Below are 21,538 nucleotides of genomic sequence, written 5' to 3'. Positions count from 1 at the left end.
AAGTATAAGGTCAGTTATCTCAGCATGTTATATCGTTTGCCTACTGTTTTGAAAGCCTCCTCTGTCATATATCAAGTTTCCATATATGTGCAGGTCTATAAATAAAATATCTATTCTGTTTCCTGGTTCTATTTGCCTAGCTCTGCCTACATTCTTGATTACTATAGCTTTAGAGTAAACTTTGATATATGATATAGCAAGGTTCCCAAATTAGTTTTCTGCAAAAGTGCTTTAGCTATCTTTATTCCATGTTCCCCAATTAGAATCAGTTTGTCAAATCCCATGAAAACTCCCTATTGGCTTCTGATTGGAATTACACTGCACTTATAGATCAGTTTGGGAAGAAACGACACCTCAATGACAATGAATCTTCTCATACAGGATTATTGTAAATTTCTCTGTTCTTATGTCTTTAATATCTTTCATTACATTTTTGTAATTTTCTTCCTAAAGCCCTTGCATATCTTTTATTAGATTTATTCTTTCTAATTTTTATTGCTATCATTCATGTTATTTATTTAAAAATTACATTTTCTAAAGGTTTATTACTGCTATATAGAAATGTAATTTATTTTAATATTGATATTTTTAATCTATCAACTAACTTTGCTGAATTCAAATATTAATTCTGATACTTTTTGAGCAGATTCACTTGTGTTTCGTACGTGGACAATCTTCCCACCTTAGAGCAGTGGTTCACTCGGTGATTTTGTTCACAAGGGGACAGTTGGCCATGTCTGGAGACATTTCTGTTTGTCACAACTGAGAGTGTCAAAATTTTGTAGTCATTTACTAAGTAATTATTTAGTGAAGTCGTACTTCACTAAATAATTAGGCCCTGTTTGAGAAGCTGAGTATTCAGTGGTAATCAAAACAAATATGTTCCTACCCACTGCAAAATTTAGAGTTTAGTTTATACCTTGCAAACAGAAAATATAACTTCTTTCGTAGTATTCGTGGAAATACAGAAAGCACAGAAAGTAATCATATAATAGAACAGAATAAAAACAAAGCTCGAAAAGGCAAAAGTTATATAAAATTACTCTTTTACCACTATGCTATAAACATAGAACTCAATAATAAATGTTTAAACATTTAAACAAACAACTCCTTGCCAACTGGAGATATGTATCCTTAAATGATTTATGTATTTTTAAAAAAAGAATAAAAATAAGTCAACCTAAGACTTAAGAAGTTAGAAAAAGAAAAAAAGGAGCCACAAGCATAACAGAAGTAATTAATCAACATAAAGGAGACATTAATTACTTATAAAAAAAAACAGTGGAACTGACAAATTTTAAAAGCTCCTTATTTTAAAAACACTAAACAAAGGAAGGAAAAAGAGTAACTTTATGGTAGAGAAACTGACAAACACTACTTCAGCCAGATGATCAAGGTCAACAGCAACAATGATGGGTCATGTTGTCAATATGTATCCTTGAATGATGTGATGAGAGTGGCACTTTATCTCTGTGGTCCTTGTCCCCAAAACTCATAATCCCAGGCTAGTCATGAGAAAAACAGCTGTTAAATCCCAACTGAGGGGCATGCTAAATAATACCTGATCAGTATTCTTCAGACTGTCAAGGTCATTCAAAACATGGTCTGTCTGAGAAACCGTCACAGCCAAGAGCAGCCAAAGGAGACGCGACAACTAAACGTAAGGTGGTATCCTGGATGCGCTCCTGGAACAGAAAAAGGACACTAAGTAAAAAACTAAAGAAATCTGAAAAAAGTATGGACTTTAGTTAATAAGGTATCAACATTAATTGCGACAAATGTACCATCCTAACGTAAGATAGTAACAATAGGGGAAAATTGGATGGGGCATATGGAAATTCTGTAGTATCTTTGCCACTTTTCTGTTAATCTAAAACTTTGTGTTAGTGTCCTATTGCTACTGTAACAAATTATCACAGATTTATTGGCTTAAAATAATGCAAATTTAAGAAGTTTTGGAGGTCAGAAGTCCAAAATGAGTTTTAGGGGGGCTAAAATCAAGGAGCCGGCAGGGTTGGTTCCTTCTGGAGGCCCCAGAGGCAATTCTGTTCCTTGTCTTTCCTGGCTTCGAGAGACTGCCAGCATTCATTTACTTGTGGCTGCATCACTCCAAACTCTCCTTCTGTTGTCATGTTGCCTTCTCCTCTGTCTGATCTTCCTGGGCCACTCTTTTAAGAACCCTGTGATCACACAGGGCGCACTCAGATAATCCAGAATAACCTCCTCATCATAAAATCCTTAATTTAATCATATCCGCAAAGTTGTATGATTGCCCTATAAGATAACATTCACAGGTTCTGGAGATTAGGACATTGACGTCTTTGTGGGGCTCTTATTCAGCTTACTGCACTACTCTAAAATTAAAAGTTTATTTAATAAAAACAACAGACAAATACTTAGAAAATCTAGCTGAGACAAAAAGGGAGCACACAATTAAATACCAAAGACCAACAGGAATATAACAAAAGATATGGAGATTTTAAGACCATAAGAGAGGAGTACTTATGACGATGAAAAAATACATTTCATTATCCAGATGAAATAAATGATCTTGGGGCAACAGGGTGTTATAGAAAAAAAATATTAGGAAAAGACCCAGGCATAAATGAAAATGTTGTCATAGAAGGCTTAGGGACAAGATGTTTTTATAATGACCATAGTTTCTATTTATTGAGTGCTAAGTGATGGACAGAGCTGGAATTCAAACCAGCATTTATCTGGTTTCAAAGCCCAAGCACTTTCACAGCATCATTTTGCCTCCTGTACACATATGGATCGCTCTTTTCATGCTTTCAAGGAACAGATTTTTCCTATTCTATGTAGTCTATTCCAGAGCATGGAAAGCTACCTAACTCATTTTTAACTCTTCAAAACTAAGGAGCACAGCCTGGAGAGGCAGGCTCCTCCCTCGAGCTGTATGATCTTAGCCTCAGTTCCTTATCTGCAAAATGTAGATAATGCTGTATCTCATTGGTAAATGTTGTAAGAAAATATAGGAGAAAATGTAGTGTTTGGAACATGGTATGAGCTTACAAATTTATCACAACTGCCATTATTATTATTAATAATAAAACCTAACAAAGACAGGATAAAAAGAAAAGAACTTATATATTTAAAAATTCTAGGGCTTCCCTGGTGGCGCAGTGGTTGAGAGTCCGCCTGCCGATGCAGGGGACACGGGTTCGAGCCCTGGTCTGGGAAGATCCCACACGCCACGGAGCAAGTAAGCTCATGAGCCACAACTACTGAGCCCTCGTGCTACAGGTACTAAAAGCTGCATGCCTAGAGCCCGTGCTCCGCAATAAGAGAAGCCACCGCAATGAGAAGCCCGCGCACCACAAGGAAGAGAGTAGCCCCCATTCGACGCAACTAGAGAAAGCCCACGCACAGCAACGAAGACCCAATGCAGCCAAAAATAAATAAATAAAATAAAATAAAATTTAAAAAAATTCTAAATACTAGCCACTGGGACTAAAAAGAAATATTTGAAAAGAATAATCTACCATGACCAAGTAGAAACTATCAGTTTAGTTTAATATTATAATATTTATTGTTATATCATACTGAGAGGTCAAATAAAAAAAATATGATCATTAAATTTTGAAAGGCATTAGTAAAGTATTAAAATCATTTCTGATGGGAAAAATATTTTTGTTATTTATGAATAAAGGAATAATTCCTTAACACATTAAAAAATGTTTTACACTGACAGCTCATATAATTTATTGCAAAAATACCAATGGAGACATTTCCATTAACATCAGGAACAAACCAAGAATGTCTGCTATTCTCCCTACAGTTAATTATTATTTTATAAGTTTTGGTCGCAGCAGAAAAAAATAAGAAGTGTGATTACTAGAAAAAAGAGAACAAAGTTATCATTGTTTGCAGATGATATCACCATATACCTAGAAAACCCTAGAGAATCAGCTAAAAAATAATTAGCAGTGAGTTCAGCAAGATGAATGAATATGTGTCGATGGATTTCAAACGCACCAGACACAATCAGAAAATATAATGAGGGAAAAATCTCTTTTACAATAGTAACAGGAATATAAAACACCCAGAAATATAAGCTTAATAAAAAGATATGTCAGACCTTTGTCTGACATACCACAGAATTAGACAAACATAAAGTAAGGCTTAAATAAACAGGAAGCCATAGAGTGTGTCTGTGTGGACTATTATAAATATATCAAGTTTACCCACATTAAATTTTAGGTTTAATGCAACTCAATACATTCTCAATGGGATTTTCCTTTGGGAGTTTTTCTGGAAGAATAAATACATAAGAATAGCAATGAAAATTTGGAAAGGAAAGCTAATGAGGCAGGGTGCAACTTGTCCTACCAGATAGAAGATATATTGCAAAGCTACGGTAAAGAGTGGTACTTGCATAAGTATGGATCAATAAAAGACACTAGCCCTCAAAAAAGAAAGTTCCCTATTATGTACAATGGCTTGAGATGCTATAAAGTTGACCTCAAAACAAAGGAAGGGATGTCAATAAATGGAAGTCAATAAATGGAATATGGAAAATATTAGTCTAAGTCCTTACCGTATCCCATATGTCACACACAGTAATCAATACCAGTGATGTCTATATAAAACAATGTATATAGCAAATAAAACAACACAAATATTAGAAGCAAATAAAAATGACCCTCAGGAGGAAGAAACTTTCACCAAAGGACAGAATCAATAGAATCGGTGACAAAGTTTTAAATGCTGTCTATTAAAACTATCATTTCTTAAACAAAAAAGAAAAATAACATGGGAAATAATAAAATGACAAAGTTGGAAAAATGTTTGCCACTGATGATAGACAAAGAGGTAATATTTGTTTCTAGAGTTTTTATAAATCTGTAAGAAAATTACTGACACTTCCATAGAAATAATGGATAAAAAGACAAGGGTAATTTATGGAGGAATTATGAATGGTCAGTAAAGATGGGGGAAAGTTCAACTTTCCTGATAATCTCACAAATCTAAACATCATTTTATTTTAAAAAATTTTATTGGAGTATAGTTGATTTACAATATTATGTCAGTTTCAGTTATACAGCAAAGTGAATCAGTTATACATATATGTATATCCATTCTTTTTTTAGATTATTTCCCATATAGGTCATTACAGAGTATTGGGTAGAGTTCGCTGTGCTATTAGTTTTCTATTTTATTAAACATCATTTTACCTATTTAATTGCCAACTCAGGGTGAGAGATGGTCAGGTGGTGGATACTGTTAGGTAACCTGGAAGGAATGTCTAGTGTTACCATCTTCCTGGGGATGTATTTGGCAGTATGTTTCAGGAGCCCCAAAACCTCTGGTCACTTGGCCCAGGAATTCTTCTAGAATTCTGTCATTAGAAATGAAAAAGAGATGTGGACAATGCTTTTTGCACAGCGATATTCTTTACTTTCTATTTATAATGTCAAAAACTGGAAATAAGTTCAACAAAAATTGTATTGGAATGGTAGACTATGGTATATTGACGATTCTGAAAAATTCTGGTTTTGAAGAACTTTAATTATATATGTAAATGTTCACAATATAATTTATTTGTTTATCTTCTTTTCGGTCACACAGCATGTGAGATCTTAGTTCCCCAACCAGGGATTGAACCAGTGCCCCCTGCATTGGAAGGGCGGAGTCTTAACCGCTGGACCACCAGGGAAGTCCCTCACAATATAATTTTAAAGTAAAAGTGTAGAATTCAAAAGTGCATCCAAGAGAAGTTATATCTAGAATTTAGGGTAGGCTATTTCAGTTGGAATCTTTATTTGCATTTTTAATACTTCTTGTTTTCTATAATAAGTTGCATTGCTTCCATAATAAAAAAAATAGCGTATGTGGGTCTATGTGTATTTAAGGTACAAATATGGGTAGTCAGTATCCTCTTCAAGAAATTAATCAAACTTTGGAAATTAGAAGTAGATTTTGTTGATATTTCCAGACCTTTTTTCTTTTATTTTGAAACATACACCCTTCTCTCTCTCTTTCCAAACTTGTTCTGCTTTCACCAAGAAACATAGTCATATATGCAGTCCCTTATACTTATCCCCACTCCCCATTTTATTCTTTAAGAGAAAGGAATATATTTAAGTTTGGCTTTGATTTTTACAAGTTTGTTAACAGAGTTTAAGATTTCATTTTGCTAAAAATGAAAAGATGTTAGTGACAGAATCATGCTTTGTTGCCTAGGTAGCAAAAATGATAACAACTGTATCAAATATAGACCTATGCCTAAATTAAAGTGGTATTTCCAAATGGTTAAAGAATTAAAAGACATGGAAAAAACTGAAGAGAATCAGGTAGTAACTTGGAATGAAGAGGAAGTACTGAATAGATACTGACATGAACAGTTAATATCATACAGAAATCATAGGGATAATCCTCACTAGAGCATCTTGTAAACACAGTTTGTTAATTTTTATATATTTCTATAATACATAGAAAATCGGAAAAATATTGGAGAATACAGAGATAAAAAATGATCACCAATAATCCTACTATCTATTTAAGTGGAGTTACTTCTGATTTCTATTCTCTCTTCCTCTACCTGCAGCCTCCCCCCAGCATGTTATTTTTAAAGATACTTATTCAATACTCTAAATAAAATTTTTTACCACAATTGCTTTTCAGAATGAACTCTCTGGAAATAACTTTGGTGTTTGCACCCTAGTGTAAATTCTTCTCCAGTCTCTCATCTGAGAGTTCCCAGTGTAATCGTTGGCTCTCCGCATGGTCAGCTGCCCATTCACTCAATCTGAACGTGAATGTGAAGCAAGTCAGAAAGAGAAAAACAAATATCGTATAGTAACGTATACATGTGGAATCTAGAAAAATGGTACAGACGAACCAGTTTGCCAGGCAGAAATAGAGACACAGATGTAGAGAACAAACGTATGGACACCAAGGGGGGGAAGCGGGGGGATGGTGGTGGTGGTGTGATGAATTGGGAGACTGGGATTGACATGTATACACTGATGTGCATAAAATGGATGACTAATAAGAACCTGCTGTATAAAAAGTAAAATACAATTAAAAAAGAAAGTGAAGTCTGCCTGTTGACAAGACCTACATATGCAGATGTGGCTTTTATTGCTCCTTTCTTAAATATGAAACAAAGATTTACTTAACAAGTATTTATTAAATACCCACTTGATGCTGGGCACAGTTCTTGGCATGCAATAGTGATCAAAAAAGACCAAAATTCCTGCCCTGTTGGAGCTTACATTCTAGTGATGGAAGAGGAAAAATAGGAAATTATTCCATATTTTAGAGATTGATATGTGCTACGGACAAAAACATTTGGGTGTCAGATGGTGACATTTGAGACACTAGAGAATCACAAATTTCCTATAACAAAAGAGCCTACTGGATGCCAAGAAGAGTTAGTGGATGATGATACACACTTAGACTTACCTGTGTGAAATTCTGGATGTGAGGTCATAAGGTTTCCTGCAGCAGGGGCAGGAACAAAGCGGTAGGAGAGAGGGCACACACAAATGGGGAGAGCCAGATTGGCATCAAAATTTTCAACAATAACAGTGTTGCTAAAGTAAAATGAATCAATGTCTTTGAAGTATGAGGGAAATTTTTTTTTCAATCTAGAGCAGAATTCTCAACCAAATGATCAGTCCAATAATACAACATATTCAAATATACCACTATATTGGAAGTCTACCTCTCATGTACCCTTCTTAGGAAGTTACTTGAAGATGTGCTCCTCAACAAATTGAGGGCATAAACTAAGAAAGAATACTGATGGAAAAATAAGTTTAGATGTATCCAATAGAGGAAATATAAACCTGTATGTGTGTGTGTGTATATATATATATATATATATAGGCATGCAGTGATTAAATTCGCTAAAGTGTTATGGCGCTGTGACAGAAATATGTTCAGTGTCCAGAAAGGACACCAAGGAAGAAGTGGTTCATTCTGCTTGTGGAAAGTTAAATTCCACAAACAGGAATTTACCTGATAGATAGAGTGAGATTTCTGCTGCCTTGAAGAGGAGTTGATCTTTGTATGTTTGAAAATACAATTATTCTCTTGTATGTCCAGCCTAAGGAAGTAATCTTAAATAAAAAGAATTAAGCAAAAAACAAAACAAAGAAAACAAACAAAAATCTTTTTTGGCGAATCAACTTTGAAAATATCTTACAGCATTTCTACAGCACCCCAAATTCATCACTAATATCAAATAACTCTTGAACTAGTGCGATTTTTTCATCAGTATATTGGAGGTAATAATGCCTATTTTAAGGATTATAGTGAGAATCAGAAATAGAAATAGAAATAATTCTTAGCCTACTCTCTGAAACTTACTGGATGATTATGATGGTGATGAAAATTTGTGTATAAATCTTTCCACTGGTACAGAAAATTCAAGAGTGAATCCAATACTCTGTACACAGATGACACTCCATACATGGGGAATCACAGGAGCCCAGAAAGCTGGAGCTGGCATGTGCCCTAGAGACCAGCCTCGCTTTTTCACGTTATTGTGGAGGAAACTGAGACACGCAGAAGTTAAACAATTTGCCAGAGAAGTCTGCCTGGAGCCTCAGAACCTTACATGTAAGACGCTGAAAAGAGATTTGTGTGCCTTGAGGCCAGGGACGCTGGTGAATTTGAGAGCCCTTCACTTTTCCTAACTTATTTAAATAATGTGTCAGCAAAGGCCTGCTTACAAATCAGACACAGGGTGCTTCAGGGGTCTTTTCTCTTCTCCTGAAATGAGTTATTAGGCCAACTGGTCGTAGCACCCATTGCTCTAGGAGCTGAAATCAGAATAACCAAAACTCACACCTTGGGGTACAAACACTGCTTGGATCAAAGTGATGTTTTTCTTTTTTTTAGCATTATATATTGGCATTAGGCCATTTCCTCCTATGTTTCTATAATGTACTATGCACTGCAATTGGTGAGGGGTTCACGGAGACATTAGTGGTATACTAGAACTTGTAGAAAGGAAAATATTATAAATCCTACTATCACCTTTTCTCTCGCCATATCTGACAAAGAAGGAGGAAATTAATTTCAGTCAGTATTAATTCAGGGTCTTTGAACTCATGGGCATGGCTATGATGTCATTACAGTACTGTAGTCAAAGGTAGAAGCATTCAATAAGTGTGGGTCTGCACACACATCCTCTCTGCCTTTCTCTCACCCTGTGTCCCCTTCAAGAGGAATTCTGCCTCTTGTATCACTGCCTCCTTTCTCCAATGTGCTAGAATTACATGAGTTTACATTCTTTGAACTTGAACTTCTTCAACTCTAAGTGTGGGATATTAATATCTTCATTAGTGGTTTGCTGGGATAATTCAATTAGTTAATCTAACCAGTAAAAGCTCTTGGCCCAAAATAACGTATATAACATGTAATAAATACTATTTACCTTCCTGTCCCTCTTTCCTTCCTTCCTCCCTCTCTCTCCCTTTCTTTCCTCCACCTTCATGCTGTCCAAATCCACTGATCCTACTCCTAGCATCCTACAGCGATCATGGGTCACACAAGCCACAGTTCCTACTCTTATGGCGCTACCTCTTCCATTCTGTAAACTAGAAGAGAAGCTTCCGTTTAGAGGTTTGGACCAAGATCCTTCCATCTCTAAAATTCTACAATTCTTTTTATGGCTTCAAACCATTCAGTGTTTGTGGTAGACATGTTTCTAGGGACAGTTTGATTATAAAAAGTTTTGCTTTGGGAGTTGGGCTTTAAAGACCTTCTGATCAAAATCACTCATTCCCTTTTTTAAAGAGAGAATTAGAGAGCTGCCTAGGTTGGGAAGAACACGCATTTCCCACAGTGATTTTTCACAGTGTTCTGAAGGCAAGAAACTAAGATTGATTTATATCACTGCATTTTCTAAAGAGGAAGATGGATGTTCTGTGTGCTCTTTTTACCTACAGCAGGTTTGGGGTTGAAACAATTCTTTTTTTTTTTTTTTTTTTTTGCGGTACGCAGGCCTCTCATTGTTGTGGCCTCTCCCGTTGCGGAGCACAGGCTCCGGACGTGCAGGCTCAGCGGCCATGGCTCACGGGCCCAGCCGCTCCGCGGCATGTGGGATCCTCCAGGACCGGGGCACGAACCCGCATCCCCTGCATTGGCAGGCGGACTCTCAACCACTGCACCACCAGGGAAGCCCGAAACAATTCTTTAAAAAGATATATGTCTTGAGGACAAACCTGGAAGTTTGGCGTAAGTGGATTGTATTTGTACCAGATTTTCCATTATTTCAAATTCCCATTAAACTACACAACATCGTTCAGCGGTATTTAGCATTTCACTATTCTCTTCCTCCTAAGATTTGGAGATCTAGAGATACAAAATGAAATGAACAAAAAAGGGAGAATTTCTTAGGAATATTTTTTTAACTAGAAAATTATTTAGTTAGGCTAGTACTATGTTTCTTTGCAGCCATTTCAGGGAAAGAACATAGACTCAAGTGTATCATGATAGCAAAACAAATATCTTGAAGGTGGGAAATGGAAGAGGGGCAAAGGAGAGAAAGATAGAGAGGAAGGAGAGAAGGGAGACAGAGAAACCGATGAATGAAAACGGGTTCTTTCCTAATCTCACAGCCATAAAAATCCTGAGCCATCGATAGCCAAAGCTTTGTTTCAGGAAGACTTTTAAACTCACAGTAAATATTATTTACCTTGTCCTCACAATGGGTGACTCCCTAAGTTAGTGTCGGAATAAAAGCGTGAGCTTAGGGTTTGGGTTAGACGATTGCTCTTTTCTTTTAAATTGAAGTATAGTTGATTTACAATGTCAGTTTCAGGTGTACTGCACAGTGATTCAGTTATATAGATATTCTTTTTCAGACTCTTTTCCCTTATAGGTTATTACAAAACATTGAGTATTGTTCCCTGTGCTATGCAGTAGGTCCTTGTTGGTTATCTCTTTTATATTTAGTAGTGTGTATACGTTAATCCTATCCTCCTAATTTAGGCTGTTGCTATTTAAATGATGCAAAAAATACAGAGCCAGGAAAGGATAATAAACAAAAAGTACTGAATAGTAAGAGGAGAAAGTGAGGGGGAGATGCTGAGGGCAATCCACCCCACACTAGTTTTCCTGGGCGGGGGGTCCTCTCTTCTCAAACTCTCCAACCCCCAGAATGAGCTATATACATCCTTTCTGAAAGAAGATGGTCTCCATCACATTTTTTCTGCCCAAGCATCCGTACGATCAAAATTATCAGTCCAGACGAATGTATAAGGAGAACGTGGTACATATATACAATGGAATATTATTCAGCCCTAAGAAGGAAGGAAATTCTCACACGTGCTACACCATGAGTGAAGCTTGAGGACATTGTGCTGAGGGAAATAAGGAATACGGTGAGATTCCACTTACATGAGGTACCAGGAGTAGTCAGACTTGCAGAGACAAAAAGTAGAATGATGACTGCCAGTGGCTGAGGGGAGAAAGAAATGGGGAGTTGCTGTGTAGTGGGTACAGAGGTTCAGTGTGGGAAGATGAAAAAGTTCTGGAGGCGGATGGTGGTGATCGTATAACGACGTGAATGTACTAAATACCACTGAACTGTAGACTTAAAAATTGTTAAAATAGCAAATTTCAGGTTATGTGTGTTTCACCATCACCACCATCACCACCACCACCACCACCACAATAATAATAATAAAATCACCTGTCCAGGCCAGAAAGAATAGCAGTGGAGAAAATTGCTTCATAGAAAATGAGCCACCTCGAGATGAATTAACACAGGCAAATGGAGTAATTTTTACAGTAAAGGGGTCCTGCTATCTCAGATATTAAGTTAATGTCATCTCATTCAGCAAAAACTCAGTAGGGCAAAGATCACCAGGAAACCAAGGCACAGAGGTCACTAGCTTGCCTATTCTTACAGTCTACTCTTCTTCATCACGTAAAGAATTTGATGTCAAGTCTGTCTGTGACAAAGCCCACTTTCTCTTCTACACGGTACTTTCTTTAAAGGGCTAGTTTTCACTGAGTTTGAAATACTCCTACCTCCATACGTAGGAACATCTAAGAAAAAGCAAACACTGCTCAGCTGTGGGAAGAGGAAGCAGGAAGAAACGGTCCCTAACAAAACAAGGGAGATGGATAATCTATGGTAGGCTAAGGGAGTTTCTGTTAGCTTCCAGAGATCATTTTGGGTTTCTTACCTCCTTTGACTTCTGAATTTGAAAGCTCAATAGCGGATATGCTTAATTTATTCTTAAATTGACAAAAGGTGAAACAGAAGCCTAAGCCAGCCTTTTCTGAATAGTCTAATGATAATGGAGCATTTGGCATTAGTTTTGATTTTTAATAGAAGAAGAGGTCCAATTCAAATAAAAGACAGTATAGCTCAAAATTGTGCTAAAAACTTAGGGATAAGGGCATCACCTTAGTAATATCAACTCTCTTTCTGATTGTCTTCATAAAGCAAGCCAAATACTCTGATAGAGCATTGGCACTGGCATCATGGAATGAGGTTTGAATTGTAGTTAGCTGCTTTCAGTTGTGTCACTTTGAACTCCTCTCTTAACCTCTGTGAGCCTCAGTTTCCTAACACATAAAATGGAAATAATAATGCCTAATTTACAAGATAATTGAAGGATTGAATTACATTAAAGAAGATGATGTCTGTTAGAGTGCCTGGCACACTTTGATTTAATATAAAATGATTGGTAACTTATCATGAAAAAGATGCTCACACTGTTCTCCTGTGTGAGAACAAGGGTAGGCAGGTTCAGGCCTATCTAGATCTCAAATAAAGTTACTGCGGAAGGGGAAAGTTTAATAAAAAAATTAAGCCTTTCCATGCTTTGAAGTGAAAGAGTAACTGGAATAATATTAACACCAAATGGAGATCCAATGAAGAAAATAAGATGGTGCCCCGTCATCATACCACACTTTAGGCTGGTTGTATTTTTTTTTTTTTTTTACATCTCCCTGTCTCAAATCTTTAGGAAAACTGATGGATCTTAGCTAATCATATTTATAAGAGAAATACTTTGTAGGACAAATATTTTATTTACTAGCATTCTGCATGCATAACAAGGGAAACAGTTCACTTGGCTGAAGCCAACGGGTAGTTGGGCAGATTCAGAGCACATCTGCTGAAAGTGAGATTAATAATTAAAATATAAAGCCACCACTTCTTTTTAAGCTACAATTATTGGCTTCAGTGGCATGAAAATTCTCTGAGTAACTGGCCTTTATGATCTCTCATCAATTGCTTGTCAATAAATGAGGGTGGGTTAAAAATCTAGCTTTGACAGCCACATAGCACAGGGAGATCAGCTGGGTGCTTTGTGACCACCTAGAGGGGTGGGATAGGGAGGGTGGGAGGGAGACGCAAGAGGGAGGAGATATGGGGATATATGTATATGTGTAGCTGATTCACTTTGTTATAAAGCAGAAACTAGCACACCATTGTAAAGCAATGATACTCCGATAAAGATGTTAAAAAAGAAAAACTAGCTTTGAACTCCTGGTCAGAGCTGGTCCGTCAGTGTCACTTGGCTGGAGTGAGCTGGAGAATGGAAAAGTTGATGCATTTTTTTCTGCTAAAATGTGCTATATTGGTATTCCTAATTTGTACATGACCATTAAGACAGGCAGAATTGCAGATTCTGTGCAGTACTGACAGGCAGTCCCCCAGATCACTAATTATCTATCTTATTTCACGGAGGGGGAATCATGGTTGGGTTGGAAAATCATACCAAACCTGCAGAGATATGAGAGAATGGATACCTAGTTCCATAAATGCATAGCTGTTTGCATGCTTACAACCATGGAAATCATTAGCTGTTTACTGGCAATATGTTTTGTTTTGCTGCACTCTTGGAAGAAAATAACACTAGAGTATTGAAACTGTGAGGTGAAGTCAGCATTTTTAAGAAAGAAAAAGCAGGGCACAGCCCTGTATATCAATGCAAAAGTTTAGACACTTTGGACCTCTGTGTTAGAAAGTGCATTAACATTCCTAAAAGATAAAATAGCAGAATAATTTATTTTTTCTCCTTCTTCAATGAACATTTAGTATTAGTGCCAATTATAGGGGATGAACAGAAGTGGTAAATGTCCTTCTCTATGGATTACGGTGAAATTGTGATTTTTTTGTTTATTGATAACATCACTTAAGATCACCTGGAAATTTGGTAACATAGCACTGGTTATTTTTTATGGAAATATCTCAGTTGCTTTGAGTTTTGACTTTCATACTTCTAGGAGTCATAGGGAGAGAAGAAAGCAAGCAAGAAGTAAAAACTGTGGGCATTTTTTTCCTGATATCTAATTTTAATATGTCAAAATGTTCTTGATAAAATCAGCCCCTCTCTTTTCCCCTCACTCCCTGACTGCTTCATGTCCAGAGGTTGATGGTAACGGTTCAGGACCTGAGTTAAATGTGATTTCTTAACTTGATCATCTAGTCATTTGGAATCTGCTGACTGCCAAAATTCCAGTGATAATTTGGCTTGTGTTAAAAAGCCACTAAATAAGGAAATAATTTCGTCTACTTCTTATTCTCCCCTTTTGCTTAACTAGCTACTCAACTAGTGGTTTGCTCATCTGTTCCCTTCTAAGACCCAAGAGCCACACCTTAATCCCACCTCTCTGAGATCTCTCATTCCCTTTTCTAGTTTATTTTCCATTTAAACAGACTTCAATGAATCCCCTTTTAGTCTCTGAAAGAATTTGTGCTTTTTTTTTTTAACATCTTTATTGAAGTATAATTGCTTTACAATGTTGTGTTAATTTCTGCTGTATAACAAACTGAATCAGCTACACGTATACATATATTCCCATATCCCCTCCCTCTTGCGTCTCCCTCCACCCTCCCTATCCCACCCCTCTAGGTGGTCACAAAGCACCCAGCTGATTTCCCTGTGCTATGCAGCTGCTTCCCATTTATTAGTGGGGTGGAAGGACCTAGTGCGTCATACAGAGTAAAGTCAGTCAGAAAGAGAAAAACAAATATCGTATGCTAACACATATATATGGAATCTAAAAAAACAAACAAACGAGGGCTTTCCTGGTGGCGCAAGTGGTTAAGAGCCCGCCTGCCGATTCAGGGGACACGGGTTCGTGCCCCGGTCCGGGAAGATCCCGCATGCCGCGGGGAGGCTGGGCCCGTGAGCCATGGCCGCTGAGCCTGCGCGTCCGGAGCCTGTGCTCCGCAACGGGAGAGGCCACAGCAGTGAGAGGCCCGCGTACCGCAAAAAACAAACAAACAAAAAAACGGTTCTCACGAACCTAGGGGCAGGACAGGAATAAAGATGCAGACGTAGAGAATGGACTTGAGGACACGGGGAGGGGGAAGGGTAAGATGGGATGAAGTGAGAGAATTTGTGCTTTTAACTTGATGCCAAACGATGAAACTTAATGTCACCAGCTTTTTTTTAATGTTAACTGCTCATTCCTTATTGTAGTTTGATATTGTTATTCAACTACTGTAAATAAATGCTAATTAACAAAATGTCAATTGACTTTCAAAGCGGCTGCAGATGGCTTTTACTTTTCAAAACATAGTTTCACTTTTATCAGCAACAGATGAAGAACCACCATATCTGACAACACAGTGATCCATTATGGCTCCAACATATGCATTTTAAATGAGGCTCAATACAATGTCTATTGAATGATATATTTTAATTGATTTAATAATGACTTATGGGATGGATTCTAAATATAGTTAAAAGGTATTTTTTAAAAGAGTCACAAAAAAAAAAGGGAGAATAGCAATGGGCATTTGAACAGATTTACATAGAATTGTCTCATATTTTCCTCCTTTTGAGGCATTTTGTAATGCAAGTATAGGCTCAAAAACAAAGGACCAAGAAATAATTGGGACCAAGTAAATGTTTGCAGAATAAATGAGGAAACTCCATCTCTACACAACAGGAAGAAACTCACTAAATTAGAGAAATTTAGAAGTTAGCAGAGATTAACATGAAGCTTGATAACAAAGATTAGGAAACTATGTCTTCCCAGACATTGAACTAGAAGCCCACATCTCAAGAAACATGTGACAGATACATTCTCTTATTGAAGGTCTGGGCATATTCAGAAGCATCAACAACGTAGGGTTAACCCTAAAGTAATGAAGGCATAAGAGATTTAAGTGGTATTGGAAGAAGATTCTAATGTATCGAGAAGGAATCTAGAGCCTAAATTTCTTGTACCGACAAAAGAAGAAAGATGAAAGCAGAGAGATAAAAAGTTTATGTTTCTATTATAGGAAGCTTATCCTACTTCTGACTATAATGGAGTATCTCACAACAGATCAAGTCTCCTATTGAAAACACCTAGAAAGTCCATAGAAAAGCACAAAATACACATTTTTATAAGACATCAAAGAGCAGCCAAAATACCCAGGACTCGGGGAGTCAAGATCCCAGAAGGAGAGAAACTCGCTAAGGTAAGGCCAACATTCTCTGTGCCACGTTCAGGGGATTTGCCAATTTTTGGCACAGAAGGAAAAGCTGAGAATTGGACAGAAGGTAGAGGCTAAGAGGCAGCGAATCCATCCGAGCTTTCAGCAGTCTTAACGCAACCAGGGAGACAAACGGTGGAGTTCAGGAGTACCTGGGGAGACGGCACCTGAGGCCAAGATCTCCTGAGATAAGAGAGGTGTAGAGGATCCTCTGGTGTTCATCTAGAGGCATTGGTCACATTCTTAAGGTGTACAAGTCAAGCAGAAAGCAGGTTAAAAACAAAAAGGAGTTTGGAGCAGTCTCGGGAGGGTGAGGAGATAAAAACTGAAGCTCAGGGTCTGCTCAGGAGGACTTCTCATGTTCCAGAACCAGGCTCATCTGCCTGACGTGCAGCAAGCCAAAAGCTGAGATGCTGAGGTTTGCAACAGAGAAAAGGTTTCTCCACGAGGCAGCCAAGTGAACAAACCTAAAATCTGCCTCCCTGAAGGTGAGGGGCTTGGAATATTTATGTGATGAAGAAGCAGGGTGGTCTGAGGCGTGCTGAGGAAAGGTGATTGCAGGGAGGAAAAAGGTGAGGTAATCATTCTGTACAGGCACAGCGAAGACACATGCTTCTTCACGGGATGCATATTCAGGAAATGGCAGTGTTAGCATGTTCTGCGGGTGAAGTTTTGGTCCCTCTGACACCGAAAGGTCATGAATCGGATACTCACACATGCCCAGTTGACGGGTTGGTGGTCCCAACCCGTCTTAACCAGCTGGAGCTTGAACTGGACACAGGTGACTCCAAGTTCTTGAAAAACAACTTGGGCAAACATCTTATTGTTTAGGCTGCGTGACGCTGGAGGATATGTAACTTTTTGTAAAAACAATTGCAGCGAGCTTGAAAATTGAAGGCAGGTTACAGTTTATTATTTATTAAGCAAGTTATAGTTTAATGGATCTAACTGATGTCTACCCTCGGTTTCACCAGTAAATACCCTAGGTTCTCAGTTGATATGCCAGAGGCACGTAAAGACCAACAGAGACTACAAGTTGCTTGCTACTATAGCTGTCTGCCAGAGGACAGGATAAATTTCCTTTGGAGAAAGATAACATCATTCTGAACATCTACAATTTTTCATAAACAATGTTGTACAGTCAATAAAATATAACTAGACGTACCAAGAAACGGAATTCTAAACAAAATCTGACAATAGAAACAGATCTATAGTTAACCTAGATATTAGGATTATGAGACATAGATTTTTTAAAAACCTGATTAATATATTCAAGAAAAGTAGATGTCAAGAGGGAGAATTTCACTAAAGAATTAAAGTCTATAAAAGCATCAATGGAATTTCTACAACTGAAGAACGTAATAACTGAAATTAGGATCTAAATAGGAGGTTTAATCATACATTGGACATAACAAAGGAGGATTTGTTAATTGGATGATAAATCAGTTAAAACATTCAGATTGAAGGACGGAGAGCAAAAAGTTGAAAAATGAAGAAAGTCACATAAGAGATATGTAGAACATGGAGAAAAGATCCAACGTACATAAAACGAGTCACAGAAGAAATGGAGAGAGATAATAGTGCAGAAGCAATATATGAAAAAAATAATAGCTGAGATTTTTTTCCCAAAACTAATGAAAGATATCAAAGAAGTGCTACTAATTCCAAGCTGGATAAGAACAAAAGAACTCACAATTAGGCTCATGATTGTAAAATTTCTGCAAACCAAAGTCTTAAGAGCATCCAGAGAAAACTGACTCATTACCTTTAAAGGAACATCAATCAGACTTATAACTATTTTCTCAAAAGAGAAATAAAAGCCAGAAGACAATGCAACAATGTCTCCAAAGGGCAAAGGAAAAAACAAAGATGTCAACCGGGGAATTGATTACCCCGTGAAAATATTTTTCAAATGTGAAAGTGAAATAAATGTTTTTCTAGACAAATAAAACACAGAATTCATCACCGGGAGACCCACACTAAGAGAAATGCTAAAGGGAATTCTTTGGACAGGAGGAAAGTTATACCAGAAATCCCAAAAGGAACGAAGAGCAATAGGTAGAACAGATGGTAAATACAATGCATATTGACAGTTTTGTGGGGCTTAAAATATACAGAGAATTACAATTCATGAAAACTATAATACAAAATTAGGACAGGGGTATCGTTTGGACTGTAGTCTATTATTAGAAGCCAAAAAACTTAATCCTATTGATTTGGTCAAGTCTCTGTGATCCCTGGGAAGGTATTTGGGCAGAGTTCAGCCACAGTGAAATGAGTTACAGAAGGGGTCAGAGGACCTTGGGAGCATCAGGCTGAGGGCAGTGTCCAGGGCTGTTTGACTACAGGATTACATAGCCCTCTCTCTGAGCAGTGGGACTACCAGTGGATCGAACACGCTCATGGATAGATTTTTAAATAATTTTAGATGAAGAAATATTAGATTAACACTTTTTTCATTGCTTTTTTCTCAATTACCAAATTTGTTTATGTTTGATTATTAAACACAAGGGCCCTTTGATGGGTAGCAGGCTGTCCTTTATTCATTCCATTATCTAGAACAAACTGAAACTAAAGGTAAGAACTTGAATTCCATTGTGGCAGATCAAGTGAATTTGATCACAAGACCAAAATTCCTAGATAGGACAAAGGGATCAATGTTTTGGTAACCCAATGGGGAGTTTGTTGTTACTAGGCAGAATGGGGCTCCAAAACTGGATTGAAAATTAACAGCTTAAGGTGGGCAACAGAAGAAGATGAGGTTTCCTCTCTCCCTTAGCAATATAACTACGTATTACTACAAAGTTGGCCACGTACTGAAAAGTTAGTGGGACTTCCAATCCAAAAAAATAAACATCACTGTTGAACACTTGCTAATTGTGGGATATTGGGCACCTCTTTTTCAAATATGGGGCTACTAATATCTGATTCTTTCTTTTAGTATGTCTAATCTGTTATTAAAAACGTCTATTAAGTTTTAAATTTTTGGTTGTTTCACTTTCCCTTTTTAGATATTCAATTGGTTCTTTAAAGAAAAATTTATGCTGTCATTTCTATGGTTTTCTGCTATCAAGCCTGCTCTTTTTTTTTTTTTTTGCTTTAAAAACAGTAAATATCCTTGCTTTCTAACCTGTCTCTGATAACTCTAATAGCTAAAGTATTGGCAAATCTGTTTTTAGTTGACATCCTGATGCTTTGTTAGCTAGTTTTCTTGACTATATGCTAGGTTCTTGTGCTTGGAAAACAGTTTGTAGGAGTAATTCAAGGCCCAGGATAAATTACATGTATCTTCCTCCAGATATGATTTATATTTTCTTCGGAAAGATGTCTGGAGGAACTATCACCTTAAACCAAGTTTGACGCTTGAGGGTCCTAGATCTACCCGAGGATGTGAAAACTACCTGCTTACTTGCAGGAAGGGTGCTTCACTTCTGGCTTTCTCTTACCCCAGAGGTTATTCCTTTGAGGTTCAAGTTTACTGTAGTGGTGATTTCTTAGTAGATTTTCTAGCTTGTACAGGCCCGAGGCTTTGATTTCTGTCCTTATCACCCCATGAAGTCACCAAAAGGAAAGTTCAGTTTTGCCAGGATCAGCATATGTTATCAGGGCAAAATTTGTTTCTGTGTTTGCTTAATATTTTGTCTCCATTTAGGTCTGGTAGTCGCTTCCTACTTTGTTAGCTCTTGGGTGCTTTTAGGTTGATGCCTTTTGTATTTTCAGTTGTTTTCCATAGGATAATTGGTCTGGATAACCTATCTGCTATTCCCAGAAACTGGAAGTCCAAGATAATAAATAATCTGCATTATGTTGATATTACCTCACAGAATTTGCAGTTCAAGTAGATAACATGTACTTTCTAAGCTGAAGATAGCTGTTTGATTATCAGTTATTAATTGTTAGAAAGTAAAAGGAAGAAACCCAGTTATTGTGTGCTGGCTACCATCTCATGTGGGGATGTGTCATCCCCTCAGAACAGCTTTGGTTTTGCAAGCTCCCACTCACTGTTTAGCCAAAGAAGAAAATTTATTAGGGCTTTGCTATGAAGCAGAGGTCAGCAAACTATGACCTATGGGCCAAATCTGGTCTGTGGTTTGTTTTTAAAAATAAAGTTTTATTGGAACACAGACATGCTCGTTTATTCGTGTATTGGGTATGGCTGCTTCTGTGTTAACAAGGGCAGAGTTGAACAGTTGACACAGAACCTGCATGGCCCATGAAACATACAATATTTACTCTCTGGCCCCTACAGAAAACACACATAGCCAACCACTGCCATAAAATATTATTCTGCCCAGGTCTTGCCTGACTAGTTTATGTGCTGGGAGCAACCCAATTATTTTCCGCATTATTTTCATGCATTTTTTAAATACTAGAAGCTTGGACTTGGTATGATAGACTCCTCAGTCACACTGAAAAATTTAAATGGGAAATAGCAATAATGAGCAAAATAAGAATATCTTTAAGTAGCAACATGGTCATTAAATCATTACTCTTAAACAGCTCAGAAAAACTTTTCTTTTTCCTGCACAGATATTAGTTCACTTAGTTTCTGCTTTTTTAGAGAATGTTTCACTTATAAAGTCAGGCTCTTCATTTTTTCATTAACCTGTGCTTCTTGGGGCTATGTAATGGAGAGAAGGCTTAGAGGAAATGGAAATTCACAAGCAGCAAAGAAAGATGAATCCAGGCACTGATCATTTGCAATGGAGGGGGATTTAGCAGATACACAGCTCTCTCCCTCTACACTGGACTAGTAGGGTTTGTGGGACAGAGTTGAACCAGCAGAGGTTGATGCCAAAGAGCAGTATACTTTCTGAGATAATTCCTGCTTCTCAGGAGTAATGATAGAGACCTTAGCACAAAAATCAGAGAAAAAGAAACTGGAAGAGGAAGTTACGTTCAAAGCTCAGTATGTGTCTTTTTGCTCAGCACCAGCTCTAATTAACAGATCCCCTGTTTCTGTGTGTGATGTCAGTTAAGCTACTGTTCTGGATCCCAACTGCGCATGGGCTTTCTTTACGCAAATGGTGATGCTGCCATTCATGCTATCTTGTTAAGACTGCATCATTGTCACTCTGCAGAATTTTGGTTTAACAGCAAAATACCACT

The sequence above is a fragment of the Delphinus delphis genome, chromosome 1 (assembly GCF_949987515.2).
Source record: "Delphinus delphis chromosome 1, mDelDel1.2, whole genome shotgun sequence".
Taxonomy (NCBI): Eukaryota; Metazoa; Chordata; class Mammalia; order Artiodactyla; family Delphinidae; genus Delphinus; species Delphinus delphis.
Note: the sequence above shows the minus strand (reverse complement) of the source record.